The sequence below is a fragment of the Schistocerca serialis genome, chromosome 2, assembly GCF_023864345.2.
Source record: "Schistocerca serialis cubense isolate TAMUIC-IGC-003099 chromosome 2, iqSchSeri2.2, whole genome shotgun sequence".
NCBI classification, from domain to species: domain Eukaryota; kingdom Metazoa; phylum Arthropoda; class Insecta; order Orthoptera; family Acrididae; genus Schistocerca; species Schistocerca serialis.
Window position 1 is genome coordinate 833,517,439 of NC_064639.1, and position 19,914 is coordinate 833,537,352.

The following is a 19,914-nucleotide window of genomic DNA, read 5'->3' on the forward strand; positions in this document are numbered from 1 at the left end:
CATCATTAAAAACATAGTAATACAGATAACATTTGTAGTAATAGGGGCTTTACAAAAGAATAGAAATAAACATATACATCAGTGTTACAGGAATTATGACATAAGTAAATACATAAAAGATCAGAATAATTATTGAAACATCAACTTCACACATGAGCATTAAAACAGAACAGAATTAATAATGTCTAACATCTTTACAAACTAAATAACATGTTATTAAGGCAAATTATATTTAAGGATAACAGTATTCCTCATCATAGTTCCTGTAGCTGAGTATTAGAAAAATTCTACAACATAAGTCATATCAGATAGACATATATATAGACAGGAAGAACATAAATACACAAGGGTACACAAACACATAGTGGGATAACACAAGGAAAGGACAGGGTTTATTTTACTGCAGTATTTTGCAAACAAAACTTTCTTTACTTCTCGGAGATCTCCTTTCGTTCTTCATTATTTCCAAAAAGTCCTATCTATACCTGTTTTCTGTACTTTTCTCGTATAACCTCTCAGTGCATTTCTTCAAATTCATCGCAACTCATTCTCTTATAGGCTACCCCCTCTTAAGCTAACTTAAATCTGCTGAGCTCAGATGCATAAACTAAGGGATGAGGAAATGCAGCAGCACAAAACAATTAACACAAACAGCAGTGACAAAAAAAATTGAAATTGGTAAAGCAATTGCAATCTTACAACTAATATAAGGCACTGTGCCGCAAACAAGAAATATAAATCTGTAGTAAAACTGGCTTAACAGCATAATACAAAGTCAAATTCAGTAACATTATGCCTGGCAAACAGCAGAGGCAAATGCAATGACTTATATCTAAACATGACAAACCTCAAGCAGAAAAAATATTACAGCAAAAATGGCCATGTTTAATACCTATGTCACATCTTAACACTGGAGTGATGCATCACTGTAACTTGCTCTAGCCGACAAGTTACCAAGTCACTGACAAAAATTATGTGTGCAATTCCTGTGAAGTGGAAATGTCTTTTTGTGCTCCCTCATTTTTTTGAAGTAGATTATGATGTTATTATTTACTGGATCTGTAGGTATAAAATATTTGTATTAGTACATTTATAAAATTTTATTTTAACCAATGCTGCAGTGCAGCTAGAATCTAGATATTAAACAAAATGAGCAATTATATACACTCCTGGAAATTGAAATAAGAACACCGTGAATTCATTGTCCAGGAAGGGGAAACTTTATTGACACTTTCCTGGGGTCAGATACATCACATGATCACACTGACAGAACCACAGGCACATAGACACAGGCAACAGAGCATGCACAATGTCGGCACTAGTACAGTGTATATCCACCTTTCGCAGCAATGCAGGCTGCTATTCTCCCATGGAGACGATCGTAGAGATGCTGGATGTAGTCCTGTGGAACGGCTTGCCATGCCATTCCCACCTGGCGCCTCAGTTGGACCAGCGTTCGTGCTGGACGTGCAGACCGCGTGAGACGACGCTTCATCCAGTCCCAAACATGCTCAATGGGGGACAGATCCTGAGATCTTGCTGGGCAGGGTAGTTGACTTACACCTTCTAGAGCACGTTGGGTGGCACGGGATACATGCGGACGTGCGTTGTCCTGTTGGAACAGCAAGTTCCCTTGCGGTCTAGGAATGGTAGAACGATGGGTTCGATGACGGTTTGGATGTACCGTGCACTATTCAGTGTCCCCTCGACGATCACCAGTGGTGTACGGCCAGTGTAGGAGATCGCTCCCCACACCATGATGCCGGGTGTTGGGCCTGTGTGCCTCGGTCGTATGCAGTCCTGATTGTGGCGCTCACCTGCACGACGCCAAACACGCATACGACCATCATTGGCACCAAGGCAGAAGCGACTCTCATCGCTGAAGACGACACGTCTCCATTCGTCCCTCCATTCACGCCTGTCGCGACACCACTGGAGGTGGGCTGCACGATGTTGGGGCGTGAGCGGAAGACGGCCTAACGGTGTGCGGGACCGTAGCCCAGCTTCATGGAGACGGTTGCGAATGGTCCTCGCCGATACCCCAGGAGCAACAGTGTCCCTAATTTGCTGGGAAGTGGCGGTGCGGTCCTCTATGGTACTGCGTAGGATCCTACGGTCTTGGCGTGCATCCGTGCGTCGCTGCGGTCCGGTCCCAGGTCGACGGGCACGTGCACCTTCCGCCGACCACTGGCGACAACATCGATGTACTGTGGAGACCTCACGCCCCACGTGTTGAGCAATTCGGCGGTACGTCCACCCGGCCTCCCGCATGCCCACTATACGCCCTCGCTCAAAGTCCATCAACTGCAGATACGGTTCACGTCCACGCTGTCGCGGCATGCTACCAGTGTTAAAGACTGCGATGGAGCTCCGTATGCCACGGCAAACTGGCTGACACTGACGGCGGCGGTGCACAAATGGTGCGCAGCTAGCGCCATTCGACGGCCAACACCGTGGTTCCTGGTGTGTCTGCTGTGCCGTGCGTGTGATCATTGCTTGTACAGCCCTCTCGCAGTGTCCGGAGCAAGTATGGTGGGTCTGACACACCGGTGTCAATGTGTTCTTTTTTCCATTTCCAGGAGTGTATATATAAAGCAACATATGAAATGTAATTCACTAGGCATATGGCGTTTCCAAAGGCAAAAAAATTCTCTCAACTAGAAAGACAATTGATGTAAAATGTTTCTCATCATTTCATAAGGCATTTTAGTAAATATCATAAATTAAGAGCTCCACAGTGTAATCGTATGTTTTCAAGTTTGAGCGTGTCATATTTGCGATGCTTTCTACAAAGAAATGTCAATAGCGAGGTTAATGGCCTCTTTTTTTTCCGCCTGTGCCTCTGAAAGGCACACACGAATGGCTTTTTTCCAGGCGACTGTCGCGCAGCTGCCCACGACGCATTACGTCAAGGTCACTTGGCGTTCTTACCGAAATATTTACGACACCAGTTTGCACTATGGCTACTAGTAGTTAGTGCCTTCAGTAGTTAGAATCTTTGATTTAGCTGGCAGTAGTGGCGCTCGCTGTATTGCAGTAGTTCGAGTAATGAAGATTTTTGGTGAGGTAAGTGATTTGTGAAAGGTATAGGTTAATGTTAGTCAGGGCCATTCTTTTGTAGAGATTTTTGAAAGTCAGATTGCGTTGCGCTAAAGATATTGTGTGTCAGGTTAAGCACAGTCTTCTACAATTGTTCAAAAGGGGACGTTTCATATGTTGACCCTTAGCCGAGGATACCTCACTGGAATCTTCTGATTTTTTTCTTGTAGTTTGTGTAATTAATGTAGCCTTTGTTTATTGCTAGCACATAATCACAGAGAGAATTTCCTTTGTAATTGTAGTTTTTCATTTTTGTAAAGTAAAACAGTTGTGACATGCATGTAGATTTTCACCAAGTATTTCGCAGCTGCGCTTGCAATTAAGTAGACATTATTTCCATTGCTATGTTATCTTATTTTGCTCTTCAAATTGTGCTTTTCTGTGTTATCATGTGAAATATTGTGACAATTATGGCGTGTAAAAAACGTAATACTAGGCTCCAAAGTAAACGGAGAAATGTCAGTGAAGATGAAAACAGTGTGTTACCGTCACCGTGTAATGAATTAACTAATGTTCAACATACTAATTTGGTAATTGTGCATAGGGAAATGGAGCGGGCGGCAAACAATGGCGTAGGCAGTGAAACAATTAGTGAACAGGGAAGCATTATCGATCAATCGCTCGGCAACAGCTCGCCTCAGGAATCCGAAATGACAGGACATAATTTTGGAAATACTGTAGATTCAGGTTTTGCGTCCTCACCGTTTTCTCAAATAAGTCATGACACATTTTCTGCTTGTCAAAATGTGAATGTTGCTGGTGCAAATGCACTGCCGAAAATCATAGAGGAACAGATTCCAGACACTAATGCATTGTTATTACAGCTAATGCAACAAATGGAACAAAATCAGAGACAAACACAGCAAAAGCTTCAAAAGTTAGACACAATGGAACAACACCAGAGACAAACACACAACAGTTAGACACAATGGAACAAAATCAGAGACAAACACAGCAAAAGCTTCAAAAGTTAGACACCACACTTGAACAAAAGCGTGAAGATTTAACTACTGAGTTACATAACATTGAATCGAAATGTCAAAAAGTCTTTAATGAAGTAAAAACATAAATTTGTGAGCATTTTCAACCTATTTCTTCGCGGCATGAAAATGCATTACAGAATCACGAAGCAGCCATAAAAGAACTGCAAACCATTGTTCATGAAAATCACGACACCTTGCAAGCTAAAATTGACTCAGTTGCATCTACCGATTCGGTTACGCAACATGCAAAACTCAGGGAAACTTAGAGGACACAGTAGATACTCTGGAACTTGGTTCAGAAAAACACGCTGAGGAAATAAGTACACTATCAGAGAAAGTAGCCGAACTTTCAGATCAGTTCACTAACTTATCTACAAAGGTAGATGATGATCTGAATGACACAAGACCTGTAGCCTTCACAGACACTGAAGAGTATGAACAAATTAGAAAATTCAAACAAAATCAAAATCAAATTAATACGCAACACAAAAGCGAAATCCGGGGAGTACAAGAACAGTTGGCACAAGTAATACAAAAATTACATATTTCAGAGAACACTCGCGCTCCAACATGGGAACAGGGACTTAGAAATATGGAACAACCACAAAATAATAACACAGAACACTTCGGAAATTATGATAGAAATAATAACTGGACACGACAAGGCTATTCTCACAACACAAATGGTGACCAAAACAGACACCACCCGTATGACAACCATTGGCAGCGTAGTAATAAATAAAGGGAAAGCTCACCTCTCTGTGGTAATGACTATCGAGAGACAATCATAGAAACAGACAATATGGCAACCAGAACTATTATTATCACGGGAGACAGAAAACTTCAGACGCAACGGTCCGCCGTGCAGTGATAATTCAGGGAGAAATTCTCCACCACTTAACTGACAAGAAAGAAGCTACAGGAACTACTGACATGACGACAGACGATATAATCGTAACGACAGACTTGAATTGCATCAGAACTGGCGAGATTCAAACAGAGCAGGGCACTCTCGACAAGGTGAATTTGTAGAAGTTAGGTCTCCTAATCCCAATAACGACGCGAGCCAACAAAGGAACAGACAATGACTCGCACCGCAGGCAGCCGCGTGCGCCGGCTGTCTCAGCTAAAAATAACATAGACGCTATCCTTGAAAAAAAAAATTTTAGCACTCCTTACCGACGTATACAACATGATAATTACTTTCAAGTTGAACCTCTGCACACTTGGAAGAGTAAAGGTTAGCACCACACTTCACATGTAAAACCGTTTATTGAAAGATAATCTGTTTTTAACTTAGTCTTTGCTATAAAATTTTTCACTTTACATTACGAGTATGCTTGTCAGACTTAGAATCTGTTAACATGCAACAATGTTTGAAGTTAAATATACAGTCAAGAACCAAGAGAACTTATTGAAACTGAAATTACGAATGCATTGTTATAGTGAACAGACGTCACAGTGTTATTGTGTGTGTACATTCTTGCTTGTTAGTTGCACGATTACGTAACGACTATAAGGCTTACATACTTAGAACATATACTGGTACTGCTAATGAGATTTTAATGCAACATTTTGGTTTACTTGAAAATACATTCTGGATTTAAAGTACTTTCTGTGTGATACCAGATGACACAGTGGTTAGTTTATGTGACAGCTACACGATTTGATCACAACGCTACTAATGAGTGACAATTTACAATGTTGCTTTTGCGGTGTATCTGTTTTATATCTGCACAGTTTTTCTGAATTATTCTGGAAAGTAAAGGGTATCCATTTTTTAGTAATAACTTTTGTGATATAGCTACAATGAGACAGCCTTTTCCGTAGCACAACAATATGTTACAGCACAGTACTTTCTTCATCATGGCAATAAACGTAATAACTAAAATATCTATACGCAAAGCATTTCACTTTTGTTTATCATCAGGTAAGTGCATTGACTTCTGCAGAACTTAGCTTTTGGAGGACGATAACTACGACACTTCCACAGAGATTATCTTACAACAAGACGCACAGTTTAGCGCTACAGTACACGTATTTGAGTGATTAATTTTATACTTAAAACATTTATTTTTAAAGATTTTTGAATTACAAAGAAAGTTTTCCATGATAGATTTCATTCCATTGCTGTAATCTGTAACACCTGAGGGTATAATTACATTAATCCTCAGGGGGGTACACGCTTACTTTGTGTAACATGTGTGTGGCAAGCACAAGGAGCCCTAGCTAATATGGTATTTGCTTATACAACTTTACACATCGGTACCATATTTCTCCAACACAGAATTACACAGCTACCTGATTATTTAACAGAGAAACAAACATTTTTTTACTACATCAGTGACACATGTTTATACAATTCACACTTACGAAATTGTATTTTGTCTGTACTTTGTTAACTGTTCATATTTTTTTGGACCCATTGTGATATTATGAGAGCTTTGAATGATATATTTGGTATGGGATCACGATTTTTAAAGTACGTTTGAGGTAGATGACACTATTGAAACGAGCAGAGAATTTTTTTTAGGTTTTGAAATTATTGGAGGAAGCTACGACGATTTTGAGAGTTGACTGAGGTGTTATGATGTTATTATTACGATGACTATGTGTATTATGCTGTTGCGGTATGTTTATGATCAATAAGCTGATGCTATATGAGTTATTTGAGTATGCTATGTATCTGTTATGATGAAATACTGAAGAAGAGTTGACAAATAAGGTAAGGAATAATGAGTAGTGGTTAGGGACTCTGGTTTGTGAAAAAGGTTGTTGTAAACCAAGAATCTTACTTTAAGAGTTATGAAATGTATGTAAATGCGTGAATGTATTACAATGCCGACGAAAATTTTGTGGACTCTGTTATACCAATAGGATTTTGTTTCTACAGATTTGTAACGCAAATTCTTGACCTGTGAAATATTTTTATATGAGACTGTCACGGTAGTGCAAACTGGTGTCATAAATATTTCGTTAAGAAAGCCAAGTGACCTTGATGTAATGCATCTTGAGCGGCCAGCTGTGTCAGACGCCTGGAGAAAAAGCCATTAGTGTGTGCCTTTTCAGAAGCACAGATAAAAAAAAAAGAGGAAGGCCATTATCCTCGCTATTGAAATTCCTTTGTAGAAAGCAACGCAAATACGACACACTCAAACTTGAAAACATATGATTATACTGTGGAGCTCTTAATTTATGATATTTACTAAAATGCCTAATGAAACGATGAGAAACATTTCACGGCTATTGTCTTGCTATTTGAGAGAAATGCCATATGGCTTGCTTTATGTATTTATTTACTCATTTTGTTTAATATCTAGTTTCTAGCTGCACTGCAGCATTGGTTAAAATAAAATTTTATAGATGTACTAATATAAATATTTTATGCCTACAGATCCAGTAAAAATTAACTTTATGATGGATATACTCCAAAAAAATGAGGGAGCACAAAAAGACATTTCCACTTCACAGGAATTGCATACATAGTTTTTGTCAGTGACTTGGTAACTTGTCTGTTGGAGCAAGTTACAGTGATGCATCACTCTAGTGTTAAGATGTGACATAGGTATTAAACATGGTCATTTTTACTGTAATATTTTTTCTGCTTGAGCTTTGTCATGTTTAGATATAAGTTATTGCTTTTGCTGCTGCTGTTTTCCAGGCATAGTGCTACTAAATTTCACTTTGTATTACTCTGTTAAGCTAGTTTTACTACTGATTTATTTTTCCTGTTGTTGCACATTGTCACATATTAGTTGTAATGTTGCATTGCTCAGTAATTTAGATTTACTGTAGCTTGCTTTGCAATTTTCCATTTTTTTGTCATTGCTGTTTGTGTTAGTTGTTTTTTGCTGCTGCATTGCCTCGTCCCTTAGTTTAGCATCTGAGCTCAGTAGATTTAAGTTAGCTTAATATGGGGTAGGCCATATAAGAGAACAAGTTGTGATGAATTGGAAGAAATGCATTGAGAAGCTATAAGAAAATGGCTTGGCCAAAAAAGTGTTTTGAAAGAGGATATGAACAAAAAAAGTAGGGTTTAGGGACAACAGGTTTAGGTAGGATTTTCTTGGAAATAAATGATGAGGTAAGATAATGGAAAATAAATAATGAGGTAAGATATGTGTGAACATATAAATCCAGAAAGCATGCTTGGATAGAATTTTTTTAGTGGAAACAAATGGTGAAATAAGAGGAAAGATATATGGAATGAAGTTTTGGGGTGGACTGCAGTACCAAATGTCACACTGAAAACAAACCCTGTCCTGCATTTTTGTGTTATTATGCTATGTGAATTTGTATTTTTCCTGTCTGTATCTGTTTAGCTAATAAGAATTATGTTGTAGAATTTTTCTGATAATATGTTATTTACTTTATAAAGATTGTTAGACATTATTTATTCTGTTTTGCTTTAATGCTCATGTGTGAAGTTGATGATTCGAAAGTTACTCTGATCTTTTGTGTATGTACTTATGTCATAATTCCTGTAACACTGACATATATGTTATTTCGATTCTTTTGTAAAGCCTGCATTACTACAAATGTTATCAGTATTGTTATGTTTTTAATGATGTATTTTGTACCTTTGTTATTGTATTCTTATGTTACAAAATTGTAATTGATACCACTTCCTCATATTATTAACTTGTAAGTTACATTTCACTGTACACGTTTCTGTTCGTCATAGTATATGGACAATATGTGAGAAGTAGGGACTGTTAGCGTTTGCACGTGTGTTAATAATTCAGCAAGGGACTGGATAACAGCATTGCTGGTTCTGAGGACAATTCCAAAAACTTTTTGAGTGCACAAGTGGTGGTTATGGACTTGCTATATTATCCGCAAGACTCTTCAATGGTGATTGTGCACCTGCACAGTCACAACAGATGGCTGCTGGCCATCTGTACAAGGACTACAGTGGTTCTCCATCTTTGATGACCCACCAGTACCATTATTTCTACAAGGACTACGGTGGGTCTACACCTTTGCTGACTCACCAGTACCATTATTTCAACAAGGACTCAAGTGGGTCTGCACCTCTGGTGGCCCACCAATACTGTAATCTCTACCAGGACTACAGAGGGTCTGCTCTGTGATGACCTACCTACCAATACTTTTCAAAATTTCGACTGACTCTGCTGTGGGTTTGCTCTGTTATGGACCAATACCTGTCTGCATGTCATGAGTCAGCACTGTCTTTCCGTTGGAAGGACAACACTACTTCTTCAAGATTGCAGGGAAATCCACTACTTCTGTGTGCATTTACTTCTACTGCTCAGACTTTGAGAAAAACACTGCTATTTTACTGTGATGAATGCTCAGGACTGTCTTTATGGACTGTGAGAAAATTTTAGCTTTTGACCAACATTGTATCGACAAGTGTGTGCATTTGATATCTTTGTTGTTGTAATTATGAAACATTTTTTCAAATCATTATTGGCCACTGCCCAAAGCAATTTGTAAAATTTTTTGTGGGGAGCATGGGGGGCTATGTAAGTAGGCTGTTTATGTTTTCGTATTGGCAACGTTACGTAGCGCTCTGTAAGAAAATCACTGGCTGTTCTGTGTGCAGTCTGTGGCTAGTTTGCATTGTTGTCTGCCACTGTAGTGTTGGGCAGCTGGATGTGAACAGCGTGTAGCGTTGCACAGTTGGAGGTGAGCCGCCAGCAGTGGTGGATGTGGGGAGAGAGATGGCGGAGATTTGAAATTTGTAAGACTGGATGTCATGAACTCCTATATATATTATGACTATTAAGTGTTTGGCAGCTGAATGTTAACAGCGTGTATCGTTGCGCAGTTGGAGGTGAGCCACCAGCAGTGGTGGATGTGGGGAGAGAGATGCCAGAGTTTTGAAATTTGTAAGACTGGATGTCATGAACTGCTATATACAGTATGACTTTTGAACACAATTGAGGTAAATACATTGTTTGTTCTCTATGAAAATCTTTCATTTGCTAACTATGCCTATTAGTAGTTAGTGCCTTCAGTAGTTTGAATCTTTTATTTAGCTGGCAGTAGCGGCGCTCGCTGTATTGCGGTAGTTCGAGTAACGAAGATTTTTGGTGAGGTATGTGATTTGTGAAAGGTATAGGTTAATGTTAGTCAGGGCCATTCTTTTGTAGGGATTTTTGAAAGACAGATTGCGTTGCGCTAAAAATATTGTGTGTCAGTTTAAGCACAGTCTTGTACAATTTTCCTAAGGGGACGTTTCAACAGCTGTAAATCACGGAAGTGACAATTCGTCGAGACTATGCTCGACATCGAGCCTGTTTGTCTGTTTAAGAGCTGTAATTCATTTATGTTGACTCACCTAGAAGGTTTTGCAACAAGCGCTGATAATCTACAAACATTCTTCATTTCGTAACCATTTCATCACGTGACGTATCTGTATACACCTGAGTCATAGCTGAAATGTCTCAAAGAGCTAAAAAGTTCCACCATGTGATTTGTATAATATATATTGTAAGCAAGAACTGTTCTATTACATCTCCTTTGGATGCTCAGCGTGTTACATATATTATTAAAGATGTGTCTTAACCAAGAACGACATACTGATATCTGTATCCAAGAAAATCTTCGACCTTACGATATTCCTGTTCGATTTTCCGCAAGTATGAGATTTATTTATCAATAGGTGACAGTGCCAACTATACCGACTCCTTCCCTGAAATCAAGAAACATAGCGTCAAGCCGTTATCTAAAGGCATTTGAATCTCATAAGCAAACAAACAAAATAAAGATTCACACAAAAAGCTCCTGAACACTCTGTCTTGACTCTCGAAGCGTTGTTGTTCGAACAGTATAAAAATACCATAACTCATGTCTGTTCAACAAGTCTTCGACAAACTAAAGTCAGTCTTAGGCCTATTACTACAACTAAGGCCTGTAAACTTTTTCCAATGTTGCAGGACTCTACGACAGTCTGTTGCTCTAGTGGTGTGCACATAAGAATGTGGATTGTGGAGTAGTGTGTAGTGACAAGGAGCAGTTTACCATGCCACGCTTCAGCCAACAGCTACCTTCTGCAGTGTCTGTCTGTAGCATGTGCTTTGGGGACGAGTAGAATATTTATCTTCGATTTTTCATGTTGGTATAATTCTAGTGAGGGTGCTTAGCCGCTGTATTATTCGTTCTGGGTCACATAAAGAAAATGCGAGAGGGCCAACATCAAGTTTAGTTTTCTGAGGGTAAAAGTTTGTCTAGGGTGAGTCGCAGGCAGAAACAGGGCCCCAACGTGGCTGGCAACCACCTCAGCGTTGCCAGTTACCAAGTTACACCTACATCTACATCTACATGGCAACTCCGCAAATCACACTTAAGTGCACTGCATAGGGTTCGTAGAAACCCTTTAAAACCACTTCTCGAATGTTCACTCTCGAATAGCATAAGGGAAAAACGATCATCTAAATACCTGGAAGCGTTTACTACATCACTAATGTTCTATTTTACAGACTGACCCACACAACTCATTAATAGACACAACATAATGCTTTGTAGTTCGTACTTAGTATTGTACATTCTAACGCTACATGTGGCATGACATACGATATTTGAGTGTCTATCCTATACATTCAATAAGATAGTATATGAGAACAACGAACATAATATGGCATTGAATACTGCGCCAGTAGCTAACTTAATTTTATCGACCATCCATAAGCAGGATTCTTAACATCTTTGATCATACCGTAACAGCTGAGCATATAGTACAATAAGGCAACTTACCGTATGTGTAGGCTAATGGACATAATCATGGACAATGCTGTAGTTTTTTACGCCACATATGCACAGAAATACGATTTGTACCTGTCTACGTGTACCACCGATGTAGTGACATATGAAATGAAGCGTGAAGCTTGAAATATGTAAGTATCTTGCGTTATGAAGTATAAGTATTTGCATAGCTTGAAGACAACAGATATATAAACCAGTGTCACCATTTTATGAATGTACTGGGTGATCAAAAAGTCAGTATAAATCTGAAAACTTAATAAGCCACGGAATAATGTAGATAGAGAGGTAAAAATTGACACACATGCTTGGAATGACATCGGGTTTCATTAGAACAAAAGAAAACAGAGTTCACAAAATGTCCAACAGATGGTGCTGGACAACTACTACTGTGATGGGTGAGAGGTACACCAATATGTTACAGAATTGCATCATCCCCAGCCTGGCTGATAAACAGCTGCTGGAACGTATGATGTTTATGCAGGATCGCGCTCCACCCCATATTGCTAGATGTGTGAAAGATCTCTTGCGCGCGTCATTTGGTGATGATCGTGTGCTCAGCCCCCACTTTCGTCATGCTTGGCCTCCCAGGTCCCCAGACCTCAGTCCATGCGATTATTGGCTTTGGGGTTACCTGAAGTCGCAAGTCTATCGTGATCAACATCTCTAGGGATGCTGAAAGACAATATCCGTCGCCCATGCCTCACCATAACTCTGGACATGCTTTACAGTGCTGTTCACAACATTATTCCTCGACTACAGCTATTGTTGATGGATGATGGTGGACATATTGAGCATTTCCTGCAAAGAACATAATCTTTGCTTTGTCTTACATCGTTATGTTAATTATTGCTATTCTGATCAGATGAAGCGCCATCTGTCGGACATTTTCTGAACTTGTGTATTTTTTTGGTTCTAATAAAACCCCATGTCATTCCAAGCATGTCTGTCAATTTGTACCTCTCTATCCACATTATTCCTTGATTTATTCAGTTTTCAAATTTATACTGACTTTTTGATCATCCCATATTATAGGTGCTTGAATATGACCCACTGTTGAAGTTGGTTAACTGCACAGATAATGAACAGGCTACAGCCTACTTGAACTATGTTTTCACTGTCGATAATCTAAACCTTACAATGGTCATCTTTCACTATGTAGACAGTAATCAACAAAATATTTTCGCACAGAAAGGAAAATGGTATTTGAAATTTAATCAAAAGGTCTCATACCGATGATAAACGCCTTTGAATTAATGATTGCCACCTCAACTTCCATATCATATTCATAACACTGTCTCGTATTACGTGATAATAAAAATAATTTGTTCTTCTTTGAACCTTTTCCATGTTACCTGTCAGTCCTATATGGTAAGGATCCCATACTGCACAGCATTACTCCAGAGGAGCATGGACAAGCGGAGTGTAAGCATTTTAGTAGATTTGTCGCATCTTCCAAGTGTTCTGCCAACAAAATGCAGTGTTTGGCCCTACCCATCCACTAAATTTTCTCTGCGACGGTTCCACTTTAAGCCGTTCGATTCTGCATGGAGTGGCTTGATCAAGTCCGTGGTAGATTTCCGGAAGGACTTGGCTCCAGGTCACAGGTCCCGTGATTTTCAGGATGCGGAGCTAGTGCCCAATAGCTTTCCAGATGCCTCAATCAGGGCCAAATCATTCAAATGTGGTGGCTGAGACCTCAGTGTAAGTTCACTATCGTGCTCCTCAAAACTTTTTTCACAATTTTGGCCTCCTGCCACCAATCCTGCTGCAATATGCCATAGCCACTGGGCAAGAGATCAAACATGAACGGATGCTGATAGTCCGCAAAAGCGTCCAAGTAGTTCACAGCTATCATAGTGCATTCGATTACTGCCACAGATACCATGCAAGCTCTCTTGAATGACATCTTATCATAATATCGCCTCCACCTGCCATGAACCTTTGATTTGGAGTAAGTTTCGAGCAGTCGTTCGCCTCGATGACTGTGTATAAGGACACAAACATCGACCTGGTGTAACAAGAAATGTGACTCATCCAATCAGGCAACATAGTTCCATTCATTCACTGTCAAACCTCTGTGATCCCATGCCCAATACTAAATTAACTAAAGATGTCGTTGTGACTATATTGAACACAACAGGGTCGTTTGCAGTAGATCACCATGTTCAAGAATGTGCGCTATGCGGTGTGTTCCAAAACACTTTTTCTTGCAACACCACTGTACTCTGTTATTAGAACTGCCACAGATCACTGCCTGCCATGTATTACATATCGGACAGGCCACTGACTTCCACATTCTGTGATGAGGGATGGATGTCCAACATCTTGTCACCTTCTCGTGTTTTCACCTTCCTTCAATCTCTTTCTGTAGATGCTCGAAACAGCAGCATGTGAACAACGAACCAGCCTCGCCGTTTCCGAGATGTTCGATCCGAGGTGCCCGGCCATAATGATCTCCCCTGTCTTAAGTTCGTTTATCTCAATGTACTTCCGTATTTTCGGCACATATTGTCGCTGGAATGGTTCTTCAGGCTGTTAGATTCTTATGAACGGGTCTGACATATTCGTCCATATTGTGCAGTAATTCACCAGAAGGTATTAACTGTTAGTTTGGGTGGTGGTTACTTTTCTGAACTTCTGGTGTTTTTGTTTCATCTCGTGTCTAAATTTTATTTGCTAATAGCTAATCTATAGCGAGCATATGGCTTGTCAATTAGGGATGCAGGCCACTTAAAATGACCAGTATTTGCTGAGCTGACATTGGCATTAGGTAAGAAAATTTGGAGTATGTTTGGAATTACTATATAATTTTTGGCCTGTTCCTTGAAACATGGAAATACTTGTCTTTCTCTTGCAGATGCATGGGGGTACTGTATGTAATGGCTATTTGAGGCAGTTCCTTGGTCATCTTGAGTAGTAAGTTGGTACACTGAATACACTTGGCATGTTTTTATTGTATACTTTTTTACAATTTAATCGGTCTATATATATATATATATATATATATTACATTAGATAAAACATTTTAGATATGCAGTTACACACCTGAAAATCTAGTCTACTCTAACATAATACAATGTAATTAATTTCTAAGAAAGTGTGTGCAATGAAAGGAAGAAAAGTGGAGTCAGTGTACCCACTTACTACCTACAAATTAAAAATCCACATCAATTGTGAGCAAACTAGGATCAATTACAGGTTATGAAATTCATTATCACTATGTTTTTAAGTTTTTTCATTCCTAATAATATTTTCTTCAAAATAATTAAAATCATTACAAATAATATTAACATATGAATAAGAAATTTTAGTTGAAAATTTACTGCTCAAAACACTGTTTTTTCAGCAAATCTACCTGTCTCATATGAAGAAATAAGTTTTCGAAAGAATACCCAGTATTTTAGCAGGATTCGAACTACGAACTATCCCTACAAAACATTCCATGATTATAATCCCCTAACCTTGGCGCTGGGCTATCTCCACAAGGCGAAAAATGTTACTTCAATTTCATTCACATCTCACACAGTATGGATGTAAAACAATAGTAACTGACATAAATGGCATACATTTTAAGTTTAAGCTGTGAAGCATGATTATGTAGCCATTTTTGATATGCCTTCTTTTTTTCTTTTACAGGCTGCCTTGACTTTGTCATTCCACCAAGCTGTTTGCTTCATCCTCCTTTTACACACTACTGTTCCAAGGCATTCTTTAGCCACTTCTAGTACTGTGTCTCCGTACCTTGTCCATTCCTTTTCCAATGACTGTAATTGACTACATTCAACTAACTGGTACCTTTCTGAGATCGCTGTTATGTACTTGTACCTGATTTCCTTATCCTGAAGTTTCTCCACTCTTATCCTCCTACATATGGACCTGACCTCCTGCACTTTCGGCCTCACAATCCCAATTTCACTGCAGATTAAATAATGATCAGTGTCATCAAAGAATCCCCTGAATACACATGTGTCCCTCACAGCCTTCGTGAATTCCTGATCTGTTATTATATAGTGACAGATCTGGTTCCCCTGCCTTCCCAAGTACACTGGTGAATGTTCTTATGTTTAGAAAAGGAGTTTGTGATTACTAAGCCCATACTGGCACAGAAATCCAAGAGTTGTTTCTCGTTCCTGTTGGCCTCCCTATCCTCTCCAAATTTACCCATAACCTTTTCATACCCTTCTGTTCGATTTCCAATCCTGGCATTAAAATCACCCATGAGCAGAACACTGTCCTTGTCCTTTACTCTAACAACTACATCACTGAGTGACTCATAAAAACTGTCTCTTCACAATGCGAATATACTGACACAATCCTAATTTTCTTGCTAGACACTGTCAAATCTATCCACATCAGCCGTTCATTTACATACCTTATTGCAACTACGCTGGGTTGCATTTCTTTCCTGATGTAAAGCCCTACACCCCATTGTGCTATTCCTGCTTTGACTCCTGACAGGTAGACCTTGTATTCTCCCACTTCCTCTTCTTTCTCACCGCTTACCCGAATGTCACTAACAGCTAAAACGTCCAGCCCCGTCTTACTTGCAGCCTCTGCCAGCTCTACCTTCTTCCCAGAGTAGCCCCCATTGATATTAATAGCTCCCCATCTTATTACCATTTGTTTGCCAAGTCGTATCTTAGGAGTCCCTAGTTTGTCAGTTAGAGGTGGCACTCCGTCATCTCCAAAGGTCCGAGGCATTTTGCTCTGATTGTTGCCAGCATCATATTTAAAGTACCAGGGATGCAGGTTACTTGGCCACTCATACATTGCCCGTGGTTCGTGAACTAGGACATGACTACAGCAACCCATACCATGAACCAGATATATTATATTATTCAATTCAGGAGCATTATATTTTGATAATAACCAAATTAAAATGAGACCAAGTAAATGTAAAAAATATAAAAAGTTGAGAACAGAAAATGCTGAAGATTGTTTTCAAAAATTAAGACAAATGCTTTAAAGTTCAAAACTTTCAGATGCAAAAAAATGTGAAGCTTTAATAAAAATGTACAGAAAAACCAACTGAAAATATTTTGATGAATGATATTATAGATGCATGTGGTTTCATTTCAGTCATTTATTCTTAGAGCAGTCATTCATGTCTTTTAAGTTTTGAATTTCTTCTATACTTTTCTTTAGTGCACATATAGCCATTTCCATATCAATTTGTAAATCTCCCATTTGTTCTTCTACATTTTCAATTCTTGTTTGTAGTTTATGTTGCCCATGATTTCTACCTGGTGGTAAAAGTTTTTCATAAAACCAGTCTTCCAATTCTTCAGCTAATCTGTTTTTGGCTTTGTAATTTTTTAACATAAGCCTGGTTCATTAATAACTATAGTGTGTGGCTGCATGTTTGAAGAAGGGAGCAAATTTTTCTGAACAAATACAAATGTATTTGTCACAGATGCTTCAGCATCAGGGGATAAAGATATACCCCACTTGGAAATCTCCTTTAACTCATTTATAGTTTCAGTGTTAACATTCAGCTACCCCACAATATTATAATGAATATCATACATATGTTGTTCTTTTTTGTTTAAGATATTTAATATGATCCTTTTTAATTTCTGTAAAATTTAGGGAAATGAGTAGTTTTACATTTATCTTAAGAAAATAAGTATTATACATTGTGGGCCTAAAAGTAAGTGAATTAAAAGCTTGCACAAAACAATTAGGCATAAAATGTTATTCTAAAGTTAGACAAGAACGACTTCTTGATTGTCTCTCTGAGAGTAAAGCATGTTCAATGCATGATCTTATTAACAACAAAATCAAATAGTTGTAACAACAATGACATATCAATATTAATAACAGCAAGAATAATATTAACAACAATAATACTAACAATAACAACAATAATGAGGTGAATGAACAAAAAGGTGAAGAACAACTTATTTAAATGAATTATCTCATGTGTAAAATTTAAATTTGGGCATTTTGAAGAATTGTTTTAAAAAAATGATGCATAGAGTGATATTGATGATTATTATATTAAAGAAGAAAATCCAATGACTGAATTTGATTGGACATATGCATAAAAAACCAACTATCTTATGATTTAAAGACAAATTTAATTGGAATAATACATGAAGGTATCAAAAATTATCTGAAGATTTTGTGAGCGAGTTTCAGGATAAAGTAAATTGGTTATAAATATCAGTGTAACAGAGATCATGCAAAAAATTTACATGAGTATTACAGGATAAGGTGTACTGGTATAGTATATCATATCAACAAAATATATCTGAAAGTCTTATAAGGGAATTTCAGGATAAAGTAAGTAATTAATATATATCAATTGAACACACATTATCATAAGATTTTATGACAGTATTTTCAGATAAAGTAGAGTGGCATCAGTTATCAGAAGAATAAACACTATATGGAAGATTTATAAGAGACTTTCAAAATAGAATAAATTCGGAGAACATATCATTGTTTCAGAATTTATGAAAGTATATCAAGTGATCAAGCACTGTAAGAACATTTTATAATTGAATTTAAAGATAAAGTACAATGAGAAAATTTTAAACTGTCAAAATTTGTCTTAATCATTCATACCAAAAATAATGAAGCCTTATCAAATAATGGACCAGTGTGAAGATAGCAGTTCTTCCATATGTTTAACTGGTCAACATCTTCAATTTGTAAAAACAAAATGTAATCATATTTTTCATGAAGAATTTATTGATAAATGGTTAATAGATCATCTTTCTTGTCCAATGTGTGAAGTTTTGTTAAAATATTTACAGGATGGTAAATATTTACATCAATTGAATTTTGATGAATACTTAATGAATAATTAATCAACATCCATTCAAAATACTGAAATAATTGTGCCAACAAATAATATTCAAATTTTCTTTCAGTCTTTGGTATAAATTTACTATATTTATTCAATATATAAATTAACTGTATTTATTGGTAAGAATTTACTGTAATATGTTATAGTCACAGTAATATCATAATTAAGTCTCAACAGTTCTTCTCAATTTGCATATCTATCTTCGATTCTGCATAACTGTCTTTGTAAATGTAGTTTGTTTTGCGTTTCCCAAGCACGTTATTTGATCTCAATACATCTCCTTTACTTCATTTTTTAATTTATATAATATATTTTACGAATTTATTGTTAAATGTCTTCATAAAAACCAATCTTGAAGCTCTTTACTGGATCTCATAAATGAAGAATATAGACACACTCATTGATTGATTTCCTTGATTTCTGTATACATTCTAGTAGCATCAGTTCACCGCTTCTGAAACTTTCCATGTCGAGAACAAGCATATCCTAAAAGATCAGGAACTTGTTTTGCATAAAACCATGTTTTAACCTTTTCTTCAATAATCATCAACACTTGCTTATTGTTATATGTACATTTGTTGTTGGTGAGATCTATGACTGCCTCAATTTAATTAAAATAATTTTTAACAAAAAAAATTTTAATTTTATGAAGTTTAAAGTCTGTATAAATGAAGGTACCCTCACTGTTGTTGCTTGTAGAAATAGTAGTTGCAGGCTACTGGAGTAAAGCAATAAAATATTAAAAGATTTAGTTATTTGAACATTCCAAGTGACTGACATTGTATTTAGAGATACATTACTGATATTTCAGGAATAATACAGTCTTGAAATAAATGGTGAATTCAGTGAAGAAACTTTCAATATTATGAAAAAACCCAGACTAAAGAACTAGTATGTATAAATGGAATAAGAAAAATATAAAATGGTATTAAAAAGATGGAACTAAACAGGAATTATGAGTAACAAAGGCATCATTTCATTTATAGCAAAAGTTTATTGACATTTCTTTTCACCAAGATAACCAACGTCCTGGTATTTTAATTATAAATAAAAGATGAGTACATAGTTGTGTAATATATGGCCATCATTGTCCAAAGGAACTAGGCTGATCTGGTAATGTATTAGGTTATGCATTTTTCCAGATGTGAATAATGATGAAGTGGAAATACATTGTGTGGTGCTTGAGTGCTTGGAGAATGATGGGATTATGCTAAAAGATAAAGCAAATATACTTGAACTTTTTGTTCATGAAATTGACCTCAAATTAGGTTGCAAACGCAAAGATTT